Source organism: Phyllostomus discolor, chromosome 3, assembly GCF_004126475.2.
Source record: "Phyllostomus discolor isolate MPI-MPIP mPhyDis1 chromosome 3, mPhyDis1.pri.v3, whole genome shotgun sequence".
NCBI classification, from domain to species: Eukaryota; Metazoa; Chordata; class Mammalia; order Chiroptera; family Phyllostomidae; genus Phyllostomus; species Phyllostomus discolor.
This window is the reverse complement of record NC_040905.2, coordinates 158,099,020-158,117,091: the sequence shown is the minus strand read 5'-3', so window position 1 is coordinate 158,117,091 and position 18,072 is coordinate 158,099,020. Positions and strand designations below refer to the sequence as shown.

Here is an 18,072-nt window from a genome sequence, read left to right as displayed (position 1 = left end):
GGTACCTAGAACAATTCCAGGCATATGTAAGATTTCTTTCAAATATTTGTTAAATAAATATTTTAAAGTGTTAAACATGAGGGTAATGAGGTATACACATATATTCCATAGCATAAGTCACTGATTTTGGCAGAAAGTAAACTGTTTTTCAAAAACAGTTCAGTTTCCTATTCATGATTTTCAGTTAGAAAATGTAACACTCCGCTTGCCTGGACCACACCTCCTTTGCTGGTCTTAAATCCCTTGTTTGACTGAATGATTCAGTTAGAAGTGTCCAAACTTCTGCTTCAAAGAACTAGGTACCCTGGTAAGGTTCAAGGAAGGTGTGCTTCACTCCTTTGTTCTTTGGATTGAAAAGGCTTGAAGAGCTCCCCCTTCCCCCGCCCCCTCCCCACCATGCAAACTCTCCCTCAAGGCAAAACACAGGTTCTTGAACTTTAGAAAGAAATGTCAAACTTCACCCAATTAACATCTTCATTGTTGACAGTGAGAAAAAATAAAAGAAAAATAAAACTGGATCAAGAGAAGAAAGGCAACTTGTGTTATGAGGCCCTGAGAATGAGTGACAAAGCCAAGACTGAAAAATTCAACTCTCTTGCTGCTGGGTTTGAAGGCCACAGAGAAGAATAACAAAGACAGTGCTGGTCTTCAAAATTATAGAGGAAATATCTTAAGCCATTCAGTTGTTGGGCAAAAGCTACTAAAAAACTCTGGACATGTGTCCAAACCCCAGTGTCCTTCCTCTGACTTCCCTTACCTGGCCCCTTCCTTCCTCTTCTCTTTGACAGCATCTGCATTCAGACTCTTAACTTTTTCCGTTTTCTTTTTCTCTATTTTTCCTTTATCACCAGCAGAGGATTCCAATGTTCTTGCTTAAGAGATTCATGATCCTTTAATCCAATCCTAAACATTGACCTAATAAAAATGTCTCACTTTTTCTCAAGAGCACATTTGAAAATGACCTGACAAAATGTTTCAACCAATGACGGACAGACCTGGGACTGGAACCCAAATTTCTTGTGTCCTCATCTAGGTTCTTTCTATGAGAAGACTCTGTGAGAGAAATAACAACACCCTGATTAATTATAAGAATCCCAAAGATAGATAAAATGACACGATTAAATTGCCATTCCATAATGAAAGCTGGCGATGTTCCTGTCCTCTCTCTGCCTACAGAAGGCCCTACCTGCCTCTCCATTCATTGGATGAATCCCCAAATCCTCCTTGTCTAATTGTTGTCAACTTTTACATACAGTGGGCCTTCTACAGTTCCCTTTTAGGACCAAACTGTTTTATATACCATCCCCAGGACAAAAAAGCTCTTTATTCTTGCTTATGCCCCAACTCTCCAGGATAACAATGCATTCTTTAAATCTCTTTCTCTCTGTCTTTCTCTCACTTGGAAACATATTGGATATATAAAATATTCAATAAAATTTATTACTGTCTCAATTGAGGAGGCATATGTTGTCATAATGAAAGGACAACAGAGCTGATTTAGTAAAATCTCCTTTTGTGATAGATTAAAACAAAATTCTGGAGGAGATAAGTGACTTTGTCAAATATCCCTGGTGCTATGAAGAGCTCGAAGAAGGAAGAAAGAGAAAGGAAGGAAAGTGGCTTTATATGACCAGTACTTATAGATAGAATATCATTATATTTCCCTTTTACATATTGAGGATATGGTAGTAACATAAACTGTATGAGACATAATCTGGGGATGGAAGGTATGGTTTTTATTTCCCAAGCCCAAGATCTTAACCATTAAACCGATTTCTCTTTAATTTGAAGAATGACGTAAAGGAAAAAAAAAGACCTGAGGTTGTTTTATATATGATATTATAAAATCTCTGTGCCAGGGCAAAGAAGATGGCAAATGGCAGCAGCATTAAGGACAGGTATCTTAAGAGTTTTTCTGAAATTGTCCTTTTTGTAATAAAAGAAGCCTCTATTAAAAGTATATATACACACGTACACATTATATATAGATGTATATATATCTATGTCTATAGCTAGTATAGGAGCACATACTCTTATTTTTAAAACAATGTGGCTTTTGGCAACAGTGGTAATAAACATTTAAAGAGTGAGGTAGGGGATGAGATAAACTAACATTTTAATTATTTTATATCACATATGTGCACACATATATACATACATTTTAAAAATGATAACTGCATCAGGCTTCTAGGTAAACAAAACAGCCATAAACATTACAATGCCTGATAGCTCCAAAAATAAGAACTGAAAGTGACAGTAGCCAATACACACTAGGCTGAAGCATGTAATTTACATCTTAGTGAAATTAAACATACTATAATAGCTTAGCTTCCAGGCAACAATACTATTAAATTTGCAGGAGTAGTTTATGACATCATCTGAAACCCCAGGATACATATTTGAAGCTGGCTATTATGGTTAGTAATCTGTATTGCTGTTCTGGTTAGTTTTTTTCATTTAATTCATTGCAAGCTTCTATTAAAAAAATAAGCAAATAGCAGCAGTTGAGCATGCTGTTTTTTACAAAAGCTGTTAAGCCTCAGGCTGCAGTGATGTCACATTTTAGAATCAGTAATAATAGTTTATATTGAAGAAGCATTAAGAGGTCAGAATTAAATTGAAAGGTGCAATAATTTAAGCACTTTTACAGTCAATAAGCGTAGTTTTGGGAGGTTCTCTAACTCACCTTTCCTTTCCAAAATGTTTCTTAGCAAAAACTGTGCAATGGTAGAATAACAATAAGACCTCCTGCTTTTAGTAATGGGTCTGTGTTATTCAGCAGCAATCTCAACCAAATATACTGTAATAAGACCATGAGAAGTTTAGACTTTTGTGGGGGCAATGTTAAGCATCTGTGAACTTCTAAAAATGTTTCCAATATTTTGTGTGTAAATGAATTTTTGGAGGTGGAATATATATATATATATATACACACACATTTTTTCAAAAAGGACAATTTTCCAAAAAGTTTATGGAGCTTGTTCATTGCAGCAGTGATTCTCAAAGGAACTAATAAAAATTCCTCATGTTATTTCAATAAATGAGAAATTTTTATTAGTTCAGTTCTTGGGATTGGGTAAGAGGACATGAATCCCTTAGACAAGAACATTAGAGTCGTCTGGTGCAGAGAGAAAGGATTCATCAAACTGTATGATCCTTTCTCCTGCCCACCACAAGAGATTTTAAAAAGCCTCCCCCAACCCCTGAGGATCAGGTAGGTGAAATGACTTGGGAAAAACTTTTCAACCAATGATAGATTGCCAGATCTGGGACAAGAACCTGGGATTCTTGTCTCACAGCCCAGGTTCTTTTTATTATATGAGGAAGAGAAAGACTCCTAGAGGAAATTCACTTAGATATAGCAGGAAAAGACAACTGGCACATGACAATACAGAACAGGGGCTATACAGTTCTGTTTAGAAGATGATTTAGACATGGGCTCAGCAGGCCATTTTATCTGGAGAGTCTTCGCTATTATGATGTGCCTAGTTTTTTCCTCCTTGACTCAATGAGCATGTCTACATGTGTAAACGTAAGGTCTCAGAAAACTGAAAGTGAAAGTGGAGATATTGTACTATATGTTCAGGGTCAGTCTGGCCTAAAATAGGTGACCCTTTACATGGTCAAAGTGAAGAAAGTCTACCTGACCTCATAGCTCATTGAACAATTCAAAAACTCTAAAGTCCTTAGGATAGTATGACCTTCACTAGATCCTGGGAAACATAATGGTTTTGCCATTAGAACTTTCCTCTTTGAATCAAAATCTAAACTCCAAATGATTATTACCAATAAGCAACCACTAATAGTGAATTTTGATTAGATGAAAAGGAGAAAATTGTTCAAAGAACAGTGTGCTGACTGGAAACATACACTTTTGGGAGATAGAGATCTGGGCCTAATGTCCCAATACAGGGCAGTCAATCAAACGTCACTGAGTGTCTGGGGAAGATGGACTTAAGAAAACTGATGTGAGGAAAGTTTAAGGACAAATATCACCAGCCTATAGTTTGGCTACACCACGTGTTAGTGACTTTTGAAGAGCAAGCCTCACAAATGGTCCCCCACATGTGTCCTAAATATTCAGATTTGAACAGAGAATAGAAGGAATACCAACAGAGAAGCCTGTGAGAGAAACTGTTCTCTGAGCTTGAGATGACATTGTAAAATGTATTTTACATACCTGCTATACATGCAAATTAGGTAAGTAGATATAATCATCTGCCTCTTGACTTTCAAAAGTGAAAAAGGGTAAAAGAAACCAGCAATTTAATCCAGAGCACTGGACTGAAAAGGAGCAGACTCCATCAACTAAAACCCTGAGCTCGAAATGTGGAAACAGAAGAACATCAGAGTGAGGTACGTGATCCTGGCTCTAGAGACTGCTGTAAAGGGAATAGACTGAAAGTCATGGTTCAAACAGAAAAAGAAAATAATGTTTTCTAAAATTACTTATTTCTTCCTCTAGGAATGCAACTTCTTTTATCTCTTGCATGAGGGAAAAAGCAGTTCAAGACAGTTTTAGCCAAAAATGTCAATACATCCAATAGTACTTCAGGGAAAACTATCAATTTTAATGTTTCTTTTTAGGCCAGCTCCCCTGTTATCCTTCACATGACCTTTATTCTTTCTTCAATTTTTATTGTTTCCTTATTGGTATTTAAATGAATGAGGTTGGTGCAAAGATGTTATTGTTGAAACTTAGCATGACTTGTTTTAAAGGCATTGTGAAGTGCTGAGTGAATATTGCAGCTTTAACAGTTGATAGACAAAGGACAATTTATTGGAAACATCAACGAATAGAGTACACTATCATGGGTGTAACTGATAGTAGACTATGAATTTCATGCACTCAGTGACAATCACCTTTCTTTCCCCTGCTCTCCTTTCTGTAGAACAGTGGAGAAATACTGGGTGTGATGCTTCTAAGTCTGGCCTCAAGAGTGCTGTGATCATACTGCTCTACACTGCAATCAATAGAAACCCAGAAGCAGCCCACAGGTGAATCACTTAGCTAATTCTTTGGTATTTCTCACAATTCTCTTTTGCATGCAGAATTTATTCTTTAATAGCCATCAGTTCCAAAACTTATGTTTGCAAAAGCAAGTGAATTGATTAATAGGTATTTTATACATCTGGTATTTTCTCATAAAAGACTGAAAAACTTATTTCAATTATCATACCACCAACAAGGATGCAATCTGTTCTCAAGGCCTGTTTACGAGTGGCTGCTTTGGGTAATGGCTGTTTTCTTAGCACGGGAAATGAAATATAATATTATTAAACAGAGATATGCAGAATGAGGTGTCAACTTATCCATCTTCCTGATGTTTATAGGCTTCATTGTTTAGAATGTTTACTTTATTTTATGGGACCACACATTAAAATATCTCCTATTTGAAAGGATCTAATTTCTTTTATTCTGGTTTTAATGTCATTGAATATTAACATTTTCAAACTTGTAGGCAATCAGCTAAGAAAACCTGTGGTAGGTACTATATTAATTTCATTTAGATAAACGTGGCATAATGAGAGAGACAATAAAAGTGGATATTTTTTTTCTTTTTATAGGAAAAGAACTGGTTTTTGCCAGAAGGATAAATGGTTTTCACATTTAGAGCCCACCCTTGATAATATGAGGTAGGGTGGTGGTCGGTGGACTGCAAACCTCCAACAACAAGTTTGTGTCTGTGTGTGCATCTCTCTGTGCACGTGCATCTCCAAAAAGAGGGGTATGAATCAAGATACTGTAATGGAAACAATGTAACTCAGTTTTACAGAACTTTAGTACAACAATTGAAAAAGCCCAAATGTATTTGTTTTTGGTAAAGTGTGGCTTCTTTATTTTCCCACTAACTTTCAATGATCTCTCTGAGAGGTGAAAATGAGAATGAAGGAACTTTTCTTTTTCTTTTTTTGAAAAAATCAAAATATTATTTCAACAGATTTATGCAAATTACAAATACTGTGGAAGTGGAACGATTGTTACCCAATGTTTGTGACCACTAAGGACTTTTGGTAAGTTATTTAAATTCTCTGGGCCTTTGTTGCTCATAGGTCTTAGCCCACAAGAAAAGAGTAGTAAAACAATTGATTGAAGTTCATTGGAATTGTGGTTCACTAGTTTATTGTAAGAGGATATAACTCAGGAATAGCCAAATGAAAGAGATGAATGGGTCGAAGAATGGAGTAGGGGCATGTAGCTTCCAGGCTTAATCCCTGTGCTCTGCTCTTTCCAAATCTCTAAGTGTTTACTAACCTGGGAGCTCCAAGAATGAACTTTTCAAAAAGGTTAATATCATTGCTTATTAAATTATGATTTCTATTAGATTTCCAGAAATGCATGCTATTAATAAGCAGACCTCCTTGTAGATAAATGACAGCAAATCATTTACTAAAGGAAGGAACAACTTCACACAATATAGGCTGTAGAACTTTATAAAGACTTTTCACAGAAAATATAAAATCCCCACCTTGCTGGTGTGGCTCAGTGGACTGCATGCTGACTTGTAAACCAAAGGGTCACAGGTTCGATTCCCAGTCAGGGCACATGCCTGAGTTGCAGGACAGGTCCCCAGTAGGGGGCGTCTGAGGGGCAACCACACACTAATGTTTCTCTTCCTCTCTCCCTCCCCCTCTCTCTAAAATTATATAAATAAAATTTTTAAAACAAAAGAAAATATAAAATCCTCACATGTGAAAAAAAGAAAGATTAAAACTGAGAAGAGCTATACTATTGTATCCCATCATGTAATTCTTTGGTGATGATTTAATGTATACTCTAGCAATGACTGGACCATGGAAATAATTTTAAGATGAGAAAAATCTGCTTCTTAAGAGAGCCTATAAATTAGAATTATCCAGTAGAAATATAGTAAGAGTCATAGATGTAAATTAAATTTTTCTAGTATCCAACAATAGAAAGGGTAAACTAATATAGCAATTTGTTTTAATAATGTATTTAATTTAGCCTAATATGTCCCCAAATAATATCATTTCAATATGTAACCCATTTCAAATTATTGATGTAATATTTTAGATACTTTTGCATACAAAGTCTTAAAAATCTGATGTTTATTTTCTATATACAGCACATCTTAATTTGGGTCAGTCAAACTTCAAGTGCTCAATCGTCATATGTAGGTAAGCATCTACCATATTAAGTAGTGCAGCCCTAGATTGTCCAAAGTATGCCTTTCTGCAGAGAAATGAACTGTGAAATGGGCATCAGTATATATCAGTGAAAAATTGCCCTACTGTAGAAATCAATGAATGCTTGATGTCATTACTTACTAAGTCAATAATTTCTAGAGCTAAGATATGTACAGAAAAATCAGAGGACCTTTTATAACAGAATCTAAATATTTGTTTGCTTGTTTTTAATGGCACATTTCTCATTGCAGTCTTATTTCATAAAAAACACACAAAAAACCATTCTCCATATTGACCTACAAAGCTACTCTTTTGAATTATCAAAATGAAATTTATTCATTGATTAATTTCTGCCTTCATCATTGAGATAATCCTACTTTTAAACATTACCTAGCTTTGAGTTCTTAATTTTGGAGTCATAGACAAACCCATTTATCCTCTCCCCAGAAAAATGCATATATATGTGATATATATAAAATTTATATGTAATTACACTTTCATATAATTTCAGGGAGTTCATTGAAGCTCTGATGTTCAGATTAAAGGAAATGACTTATCATAAAATGTGTATGGAAGAAAGTGAATTATAATCTGTTGAAGATTGAATTTAGATAAAGTATAGTCAAACAGTCTATGGACGAATTGTATTTTGATGGGCTCATGAAATAACATTTTCTTAAATGGCCCCAAGAAATGACTCTAGTTATTATTACAGTTTCACCCTTTTTTTAAAGATTTTATTTATTTATTTTTAGAGAGAGGGGAGGAAAGGAGGGAGAAGAACATCAATGTGTGGTTGCCTCTAATGCGCCCCCTACTGGGGACCTGGCATGAAACTCAGGCATGGGCCCTACCTAGATTGGGAATTGAATCGGGGACCCTTTGGTTTACAGGCTGGCACTCAATCCACTGAACCACACCAGCCAGGGCTCACCCTTTTTTTTCATTGTGTCTTCTGTTTCTGTTTTATAGGTACATATTACTTTCATTTTTTCTATTTTTTTAGAATTGTGAATCTCTCATAGGAAACTTGAGGGAACACACCATGTCCTTCTCCCCTTACTCTTACCTCAAACACACCACAAAGTAGTTGGTTAATTTAGACGGACTGAATGAAAGATTGGCTGGATGAATAAAAAGAAACAACTATGGTACATTTGTCTGCCTTAAATCAATAGTGTAACAGAAACATTTTGAATAAATAATTGCATATTCTACTCTCAAGCAACACATGGAAAGCCTTTGTGTAGTTATTTTTATATACTGCACCTTCATAAAAGCATTATACTCTTGGTTCTTAGCATACTATTTAGCTCCCAGTAAGTATGAATTTTTCCTAAATTAATTAATATGCATTGTCATTTAAATGTACCCAGTTGCATTTAAAGCTGCTGTATTGAACTTCTCAATTACCAGTTATAGTTCTGTAACATTGTGGTTAATTTTTCCTAAAAACCCTCTGGAGTATACTTGATTTGTCAAGAATTCACCTACTGCCCTTTTCAATCTTTGTTTAGGTACTGAGGATACAACAGCAAAACTATCAGTTAAGATTTCTGCCTTAAGGATGTATATATTCTAGTGGAGGAAGCATGTAATAAACACATAAATAAATAAACAAGATAACCACAAATTGTGATAACTACAAATTCTAGTGGAAGAAATATGTAACAAACAAGTAAATAAATAAAACAAGACAACTACAAATTGGGAGGGAAATAATCAGGGAGAGGAAAGTAAAAATATTTAGATGAGGATGTCGGGGTACTCACTCCTCTCTGAAAAGGTGGCATACTAGCAGGAGATATGGGTATAATAACAAGCCAGCCCTGGAAAGAAGGGCAGGCAGTGTTCCAGGCAGTGAGAAAAGCAAATGCAAGTCCTGAGGTGGTGAACTAGAGATTGTGTCATGCTGACATTGGACAGTTAGGAAGGGCCAGGTCAGAACAAGAGCTAAAAGAAGGATTTGAATTTAAGAGTGAAGCAGGGGTTTAGTCAGGGGAGACTGAACTGTAGAGCAACATGTGGATTCAGAGATAACACTTTGAGATGACAATGTCTTGAGATGATGGTGTCTTAATATAGGTAGGTGGCAGGAAAGATGGGGAGAAAAGTTACCATATTTGAGATATGTTTTGGAGGCAGAACCAACAGAAGTTACTAGTGGAATAGATACAGGAGATACAGAAAATTAGGAATCAAAGAATATACTTGGCTTATTGACTTGGGTGTTTGCACAGACACTGAAGTAATTGATTAATGTAGGGAAGACTGTGAGATAAAAACTTTGAGTGTTGAAGGGCAAAGAATCAATTTTGACCATATTAAGTTTAAGATGCTTATGAGACTTTCGGGTGTAGATATAAAGAGGAATGCTGTGAGCTGCTGGGATTCGAAGCCCAGAATTGTAAATTGTCATGCACTATAAACAAGTTGAAGTAAGGAAGAGGAAATCCAGTATTCAAACATTAATCTTGCATCTCAATTTATAGTAATTCCCTGAATGCTTCACAAGAGCAACTTTCAAAACTTCATTACAAAGAATTGAAGGAATATTTTATTCTTCAAATTTATTTTTCTCATGTTAAAAAAAGAAAAAATCCCATCTGTGAACTTTCTCATTTTTGTGAACATGGTATAATTTTCAATGAATATTCATCTTCTCCAAATTTCTAATTAACTCTTTGTTTTTCAGATTTGTATACTAGTTATAAATAGAAGATAAATATGGTCCATATTCTGAGTTGCAGAGCAACATGTGAAAAAAAAACCTTTGAAAATATGCTATGAATTGAATTCATTAAATCTAATGGGTGTAGCAATTTAATGAAGCACAAATACTAATTAAATTATTAAAATATAGATTGCAAATAGTAATTTAAAAAACTGTTGCTATACAACTCAGAGAATTCCTACAAACAGTTTGCAAAACCACATTGGTTAAAGATGCAGGTATTTCGCCTTGACCTTTTGTAATCAAATATGTTCTGAATCCATGAAAATGTGTTTCTGAGGCTAACATTAAATGGAATTCAAGGGTTAAAAAAAGAGAAAATTTAGCATTTGACTGGTTACTTCATATCTTCAAAGGTTATGTGTGAGGAACTTAAAAGTCCAAAAGTGAAAATCATGAAATACATATGGAAACATAGTAAGAGTTGTTTAGAGGCCTCATCAAGTTTAAGTATAGTGATAAAAGTCTATTATTCTGTTTTATTATTTATTTCATCAATGTTGTAGCACTTTATAGTCGAGATAGTTTAGCACAGGATATAGTTTTCTAAAGTCAAAATTTCTTTTGACAATAAATCTACTGTTTCAAAATGTCAGAGAAGTAAATGTTGGTCACAAATCTTAAAACATCTGCAATGTACCCAAGAAAATTGTACTTGAAACTATTCATACCCCAGAGGGTAGTTTTTACAAATGTAAGGAATGGGTTTTTAAAAATCATTTTCATAAGGCTGACACTGGAGGCAGTCACAGAGGGGTTGATATGCAGGTACACAGGTCTGAATTAATTTCAAATGTCTGAGTGAGGGCTGAAAGAAAATTAACCTCCCATAGGAAAAATAAAGTAGATAGTTAAAACCTTGTAGAATTCAAAATAGTCCCAATATTTCAAAACTACATTTAACAACAAGCAACACTATTTGAGTACTATCTTAAGATTAGTGGGAAATGACTAAGGCCTCTTAATCAAAGATACCCAAATTCTGGTCATTGAGACTACATCAAACTTCATTTAAGGATGATCTTAAACGAAGGTGAGAGATGTTTCCCAAAGCCATGAACCTTGCTATGGTGTTCAGTAGGTGGAAAATACTACCTGAATGTATATGAGCCTTAAAACATTTCACTATAATATTTTTGAACTTCCACCTTACCTATCATCAGGCTGCTGCCTTCTGTCACTGCCTGTTCAGAAATCATTTTCCTGCACCTTGAAATTTATTTTCTGCTTATTCTAACTTCACCCGCCTGGCAAAAACTTCCATGTCCTAGCAAAAGGAGGCACTATGGCCATGGTCCTCAAACTCAGCACCATGAGACCTTGTAGGGCTACAGTGAGCTCTCAGAGATGACCTGAAATATTTAACATTTTCAAGGGAAACACAGAAACCCTGCACAAACTAATAAGCTTGAGGTAATTCATACTTTCAACATTAGACAGGTCTACTTTCCTTTTGATAATGTCAAGATTTTTGTAAAGCTGGACCTGGCATTGCCATGATCAAAAGTAAATGCTATGTGAAGATCAAAGTGGAACAGGAAATATGAGTAGCAACATCCAGTCTGAATTCAAGTTCAGTGCAGCTGAAGAAGTGCAATGCCCAATAGGTGCACACATCCCATTGGTAACTGTGCTTGCGTAAGAATAAAATGGAAACGAAGTAAATATCCATTGGATTGTTGGTACCTAACAACTAAATGAGTGGCACTGTTTGGCCTAGTGATACTATGAAACAATCACCGAGACAAGAAGGAACATAGTTTGGATGCTCTGCATTCTGGCATGGCAAGAAAATTGTTATTGAAATCATGTAGCTGTGCAATAATGACTTCTTGAGGTAGGTGGATGTGTACATATGCATATTTACTGAATTTTAAAAAGGAAACTTTTTTTTCTCTTTCTTGTAGCATCCATTGAATATAGAAGAGAAAGTTGGCATCTACATAGTATGCAAATGCAATTTTCTTTGAAAGAACAGGACTGTGAAATTACTTTAATGCTTTTATCAGTGCAGATATCAGAGGTCTTCAGAATGTGCAGCATGTAAACAAGACCATTTACTCAGGCTGTTGTCCAAACAAAGTTTCCATGTAATCCAGTGGCTTAACACATCTCTAAGCGACCTAATGCAGATTGGAATTTGAGCTGTTTGCTATTAATTTACACACGCGGAAGCGAGAGGTTACAATGTGGTCTCATCTTCCACTCTAAATCTTAAATGTATGTATTCCTGCTCATCTCCTCCTTTAGTTTCCTTATTATATTCCCTATAAGAACATTCTCCAAATCTTCAGAAGTTCAGCAATACCTATAAAGGAAATTTCACACTCTTTATGTGGGATTCAAGATCTTCCATGATTTGACTTCAACCCACTTTTCTTAACTTCCTTCCTGTCACACCTTCCTACAATCCCATAATTTGATGAAATGAACCTATGTCTTGTTGGAACAGGTCTCCACCTCTCTGCACACAAGTTTTTTAATCGTTTCTTCCATCTAGAATGCCCTTCTTTTATCCATGTCCTGCTTGTTCAAATCTGTGCCCAAATCTTCATTTACAAAGCCTTTCTCCTTTTTTCCTGTCCAACCCTAAATCCCCTTTTCATTCTCTCCCCTTGCACATGGTATAGCATATACGTAATCTGTTTCTTATTATGTTTGCTTCACCATGCAACTTTCTTTATACTCCTCTTTGATGTTTTATGTTTCATTTATCCTTTCCTAGCCACACGAGCTTCACTGACCTCACAGCCTCCATCACTTCCAACTTTAAACATTCGCGGTAAATGACCACAGAGTAGAGATGCTCAACTAAGTCTTTTAGATTACACTGCAGCAGTTTGTGCTGTAACCAACATGATGGCATATAAAGACTTAGGGTGTCAGATTTCCAGGAGTCACTTTTATTTAATACAGACCCTTACAGGGGTTATCTTTGTGTCCCAACTCTTGCTATTATCCTTTCCTTTCCTTCAGATTTGGGGAATCCTCAAGCATGTCTATTTTTTTCCTTTCACCCTCTGCACTTAACTTGAAAAAATTTGAATAAATTATTTAGTCAGAGAGGTGGATCATGGTTTGAATCTGTCATTTGGTCAAATAGGCTAATTTGTGAGTATCTTAAAAATACATATTCCTAGGATGATTCAAGTTATACAGAATCCAAACTTTGTGAGTCAACATCAGTGGTTACTATTGTTATAATTAAACCAGTATTTCTCGATCTACAGAACACCAGACTCAAGGGAGATGCTCATAATATTCTTTAAATAAAAAAAATTCATTTTTGAATAATTTGGGGAATACTCAATGTTATCTATCTTAGAAATTCAGAATTGATATGAACATTCCAAATAAACCTATGAGAAATGCTCCCACCTAACTTACTTAGTCTTACTCAGATTTTCCCCAAACCATCTGGGCTAGCAAAACCCCTTTGTTTCCCCAGATATATCTATTAACATGTCATGCTCAGCAAAATTGAATTTGGGAAATATTTGTCTTTGATCCCTTTTAATCATGGATTTTGCCAATTTCAAATAGTGAGGGAGGTTCAATTGAAAGACAAAATCAGGATAAAACTTCTATTATAAAATGTGGAGTGTGTGAATGTGTGTGCATTTTCCCCAAGAATGGCTTAGAGTCACCACCTTCAGTGATAGAGGGCATTATGAAGTGAAAAATATTTCTGGACCCACATTGAAGAGGGTGAAACTATTCTTTTGCTCTTATATGTCTCAGGCGTGAAACCCATGCCTGACTGTTCTGCATCAAGTTCCATTAGGTAACACATGCTGTTAAAAGCCTACATTACCTTCCCTGGGCTGGGGTGGTTCTGCTCATTAGCCCCAACAGTAGAAAGGATGTGGTCACCAAGATAAGAGCTGCTGCCCCTGGGAATATTGTCTTCGAACCTCTGGGTATGCTCGAAGATCAGTTTTAATATGTCATCAAATGACCCATCTGTGTCCTCTCTAAAGTGTGAATTAGTAAAGGCACTCACTACTCACCTCTCTCCCTTTAGAACAAATTGCTTCTGACCACAATGAATGAAACAGCTGTGTGTGTGCATGTGTGTATGCATGTCTGCATGTTTGTATCTGTAAGCGAAGAATACTCTTCCTATACCAGAATGTCCCCTGGCTGTGAAGGAGATTGAGCTATACAAACCACCATGCCTTATGCTCTATGGAGAAAAAAAGCAATGAGGAAGAGAACACCTCAGCTGAATTTATTATAACACATTTCTTGGGATGATAAAAGACATAAGCTCAACTCTTGGAGGGAAAATAGGCTACAGCTCAGATAAATGCCCATGTCTAATGTGGCTCTAACGGAAGTCCTGCCAGTGGGGCATTTTGGCCAATTTAGTAACTTAATGAGGGGAAATGATTTACATGTATTTGTGAACTTAACGGACAATACTCACCTCAGTCGTTTTCAGATCACACGCCTCTAATGTGCAGGTCTCTCCTTTAAGGCAGGTTCTCTTCCTTAGTGCAAGGGAAATAGGATGTGTTTTTTGAATCCCTAATTCTATTATTTCACTAACTGTGTGGGGGAAAAATAAGTCAAACCAATATTTCACAGCCATCGTAAAACAAAAGGAGACTACTTCCAAGTTTCTGGATGTGTCATTCTCTGTATTTCTTCACATAGAGTTTCTTTTGCCTATAATAACCTTCCCTTCACATAATCCAGAAGAGTATTTTTAATAACTCTGTACCTTTGGAACTTTTTATAATATCCAAGGAGAGCTGAGCACCCTGCTTTTGCCTCCACTGTACTTAGTACATGCCCTTTTACCTCACTTACCAAACAATAATTTAACTTCTTGCCTGCACTGCTATCTCTCCCCCAAACTCTTAAGCATTTTTATATATTTTATATTTATTTTTAGTAACTATGATATTGTCTGACTTAATAAGTATTCACAAATATTTTTTAAAATTTATTCTACCAAATATCTAAGTAATTGATTTTATATGTTTATGAATATTTTCTATCTCTATCAATTAGCTCATAGCTGTCTCTTAAAATGCCAATTTGGAAGAATTTAACATTTTTAGAATATTTTATATTCATGATGTTATACCTCACTATCTGGTATTGATGAAGTTGCCAAAATAAAAGGAAATGTGTAGTTTTAAATAATGCATAATCACATTTCTACTATTTGAGAAAATACATACATATTTCTGAATCATAATTGAATATATTTGTATATGAGAAACTACCTCAGGAATGTCATACTATCTTCTCATAGATAAATTCAGACTAGAGTTTGTAAATTTAGACTTTAGAGTTTTGTTACTCCTTTCATATTATAAATTCTGATTAGATTGATATAAAACAACATTAAACATAATAAAAATTAAATTCACAAATAAAAAACTTTGTGTTTACTCAGAGTTATCAAAAATATGGCATTCAGTCCCTCAGGTTGGCAGTTTAGGTAAACATGGCCCACCTCCTCATACAACCACATCAAAATCACAACTAAACTACAGAACAACCACTATTTCTATAGAACAGTCAGAAATCACGCTGAATGGAAGTCCTACAACCATAAAAGTAATAAGAAAACAGTCATGACATTAAAGAAGAAACCATATTGAGACTGGCAGGAGGGGCAGATACATGGAATGGGCTGGTCCCACACTCATGTGTGGTGGATTAAAATTGGGAGGGATATTTTAGTGGTGAGTGATCCCAGCCTCACACAAGGCCCCCCAGTCCAGGGCTCCAGTGCCAGGAAGAGAAGTCCAATAACTTCTAACTAAAAAACCAGCAAGGTTTGAGGCTATGGAAGACAGAAAATGCTGGAGTCTCAGGGAGTTCCACTTAAAGAGCCACATACAGACTTACTTGGACTCACTCACTCAGCTCTAGTGTGAGACATCAAATTGAAAGGTATCAAAGACATATGGGGAATAGTGGAATTACCCAGCATCAGGGCAAGAGCTAGGGGACAGTTTTCCCTCAGACAGAAGTGCTGGCAGAGGCCACTGTTCCTTTTCTGATCTCTCTCCTGACAGAGATACAGAGCCAGCAGGTGGGCACCAGATCTTAGACTCCATTAACCTTGCTCATGTTTTTTGCTTCACCCTGGTGATTTCCTGAGGCCCTGTTCCACCCAACTGTCAAGCTTACCCAACCTGTTTCCAGTAGCTTTTCCATACCAATGGTTGTTATGGCTCATGCTCCTCTCAAACAAGCAGTATCTGGCTTCAGCAAGCCCTGTACCTCTTGCTAAGTTACCAAAGGCCTGGCACTAGAAGAAGCAGACCTTGGTTCACATCTTGGCCTCACCTAGGCACCTCCAAGCCCAGCACTAGTAGTCACCATCCTTCTGCAGCTAACTCTGTAGCTTATGCTGTGTGACTTGGATGGAACATAGTAGTTGGCTGACTTTGTACATGCTAACAGCACTTAAGGCTCAACTACAACAGGAGGGTGTGCACAGCCCACATGGTGGGCAAACCTTCAGTACCCAGCACGGGTGATAGAGGAGGTTCTGCACTGGACTCTGCAGTATGCCTATGATATCAGGCCACTCTACCAAGCCTGGGAGACGTAGCAGCTCTGCCTAATACATAGAAACAAACACAGGAAAGCTGCCAAAATGAGGAGACAAAGAAACATCGCCCAAATGAAAGAACAGATCAAAACTCCAGAAAAAGAAGTAAACAAACTGGGACAAGCAATCTACTAGATGCAGAGTACGAAACACTGGTTATAAAGATACATGATGAACTTAGTGAGGACCTCAACAGCATACAAAAGATTCAGTCAGAAATGAAGAATATACTAATTGAAATAAAGGACAATAAAGGAGCTCCCATAAGGCTGTCAGCTGATTTCTTTTTTTTTTTTTTACAGGGAATCAACAGTAGAATGGATGAGGCTGAGAATCAAATCAGTGATTTGGAATATAGGAAAACAATAAAAACAACATCAAAAACAGCCAATCAGAACAAGAAGAAAAAAATTAAAAAAAAATGAGAACAGTGTAAGGAGCCTCTGAGACAACTTCAAACATACCAACATTCACACCATGGGGGTGCTGGAAGGAGAAGAGAGAGCAAGAAATTGAAAATTGACTTGAAAAAAGTAATGAAAGAAAACTTCCCTAACTTGGTGAAGGAAAGAGACATATAAGTCTAGGAGGCACAAAGAGTCCCAAACAAGGTGAACCGGAAGAGACCAATACCAAGACACATCATAATTAAAATGCCAAAGGTTAAAGACAAAGAGAAAATCTTTAAAACAGTAAGATAAAAGCAGTTAATGACCTACAAGGGAGCTCCCATAAGGCTGTCAGCTGATTTCTTTTTTTTTTTTAACATTTTATTTATTTACTTTTTTTTAAAAGATTTTATTTATTTATTTTTAGGGAGGGAAGGGAGGGGGGGAGAGAGAGAGAGAGAGAGAGAGGGAGAGAGGGAGAGAGAGAGAGAGAAACATCAATGTGCGGTTGCTGGGGGTTATGGCCTGCAACCCAGGAATGTACCCTGGCTGGGAATCGAACCTGGGACACTTTGGTTCCCAGCCCGCGTTCAATCCTGATTTCTTAAAAGATACTTTACAGGCCAGAAAAGATTGGCAAGACATATCAAAGTGATGAAAAGAAAGAACTTACAACAAGATTACTCTACCCAACACAGCTACCATTTAGAATTGAAGGGCAAATAAATAGCTTCTCATACCAGGAAAAGCTGAAGGGGCTTATCATCACCATACCAGTACTATATGAAATATTAAAGGGTCTTCTTTAAGAAGAAGAAGAACATGATAAATATAACAACAAAGTAGTAACTAGTACATATCTACCAACAATTGATTCTAGGAAAAAAAAACAAAATAAACTAACAAGCAAAACAGAAACAGAATCATAGATACAGAGAATGTTTTGAATGTTGGCACATAGGAAAGGGTTGCTGGGGGAAGGGTGAAAAAGCTGAAGGGACTAAGAAATACAAATTGGTAGTTACAGAATAGTCATGGGGATGTAAAGAACAACATATGGAATAGAGTAGCCAAAGAACATATATGTATGACCCATGGACATGGACAACAGTGTGGTGATTGCCTGAGAGAGTTTGGGGGTGCTAGGTAGAGGAGTGCAAAGGGGAAAAACTGGGACAACTATAATAGCATAAAAAATAAAATGTAATTAAAAAATTTAA

At 36.3% G+C, this 18,072-nt stretch overlaps 1 protein-coding gene across 16 annotated transcripts in view; it reads right to left on the bottom strand.

Annotated features, from left to right (window-relative positions):
• Positions 1-18,072, bottom strand: part of PTPRD (protein tyrosine phosphatase receptor type D) — a 1,502,332-nt gene that overhangs the window by 863,579 nt on the left and 620,681 nt on the right. The gene's annotated exons all lie outside the window — the stretch shown is intronic.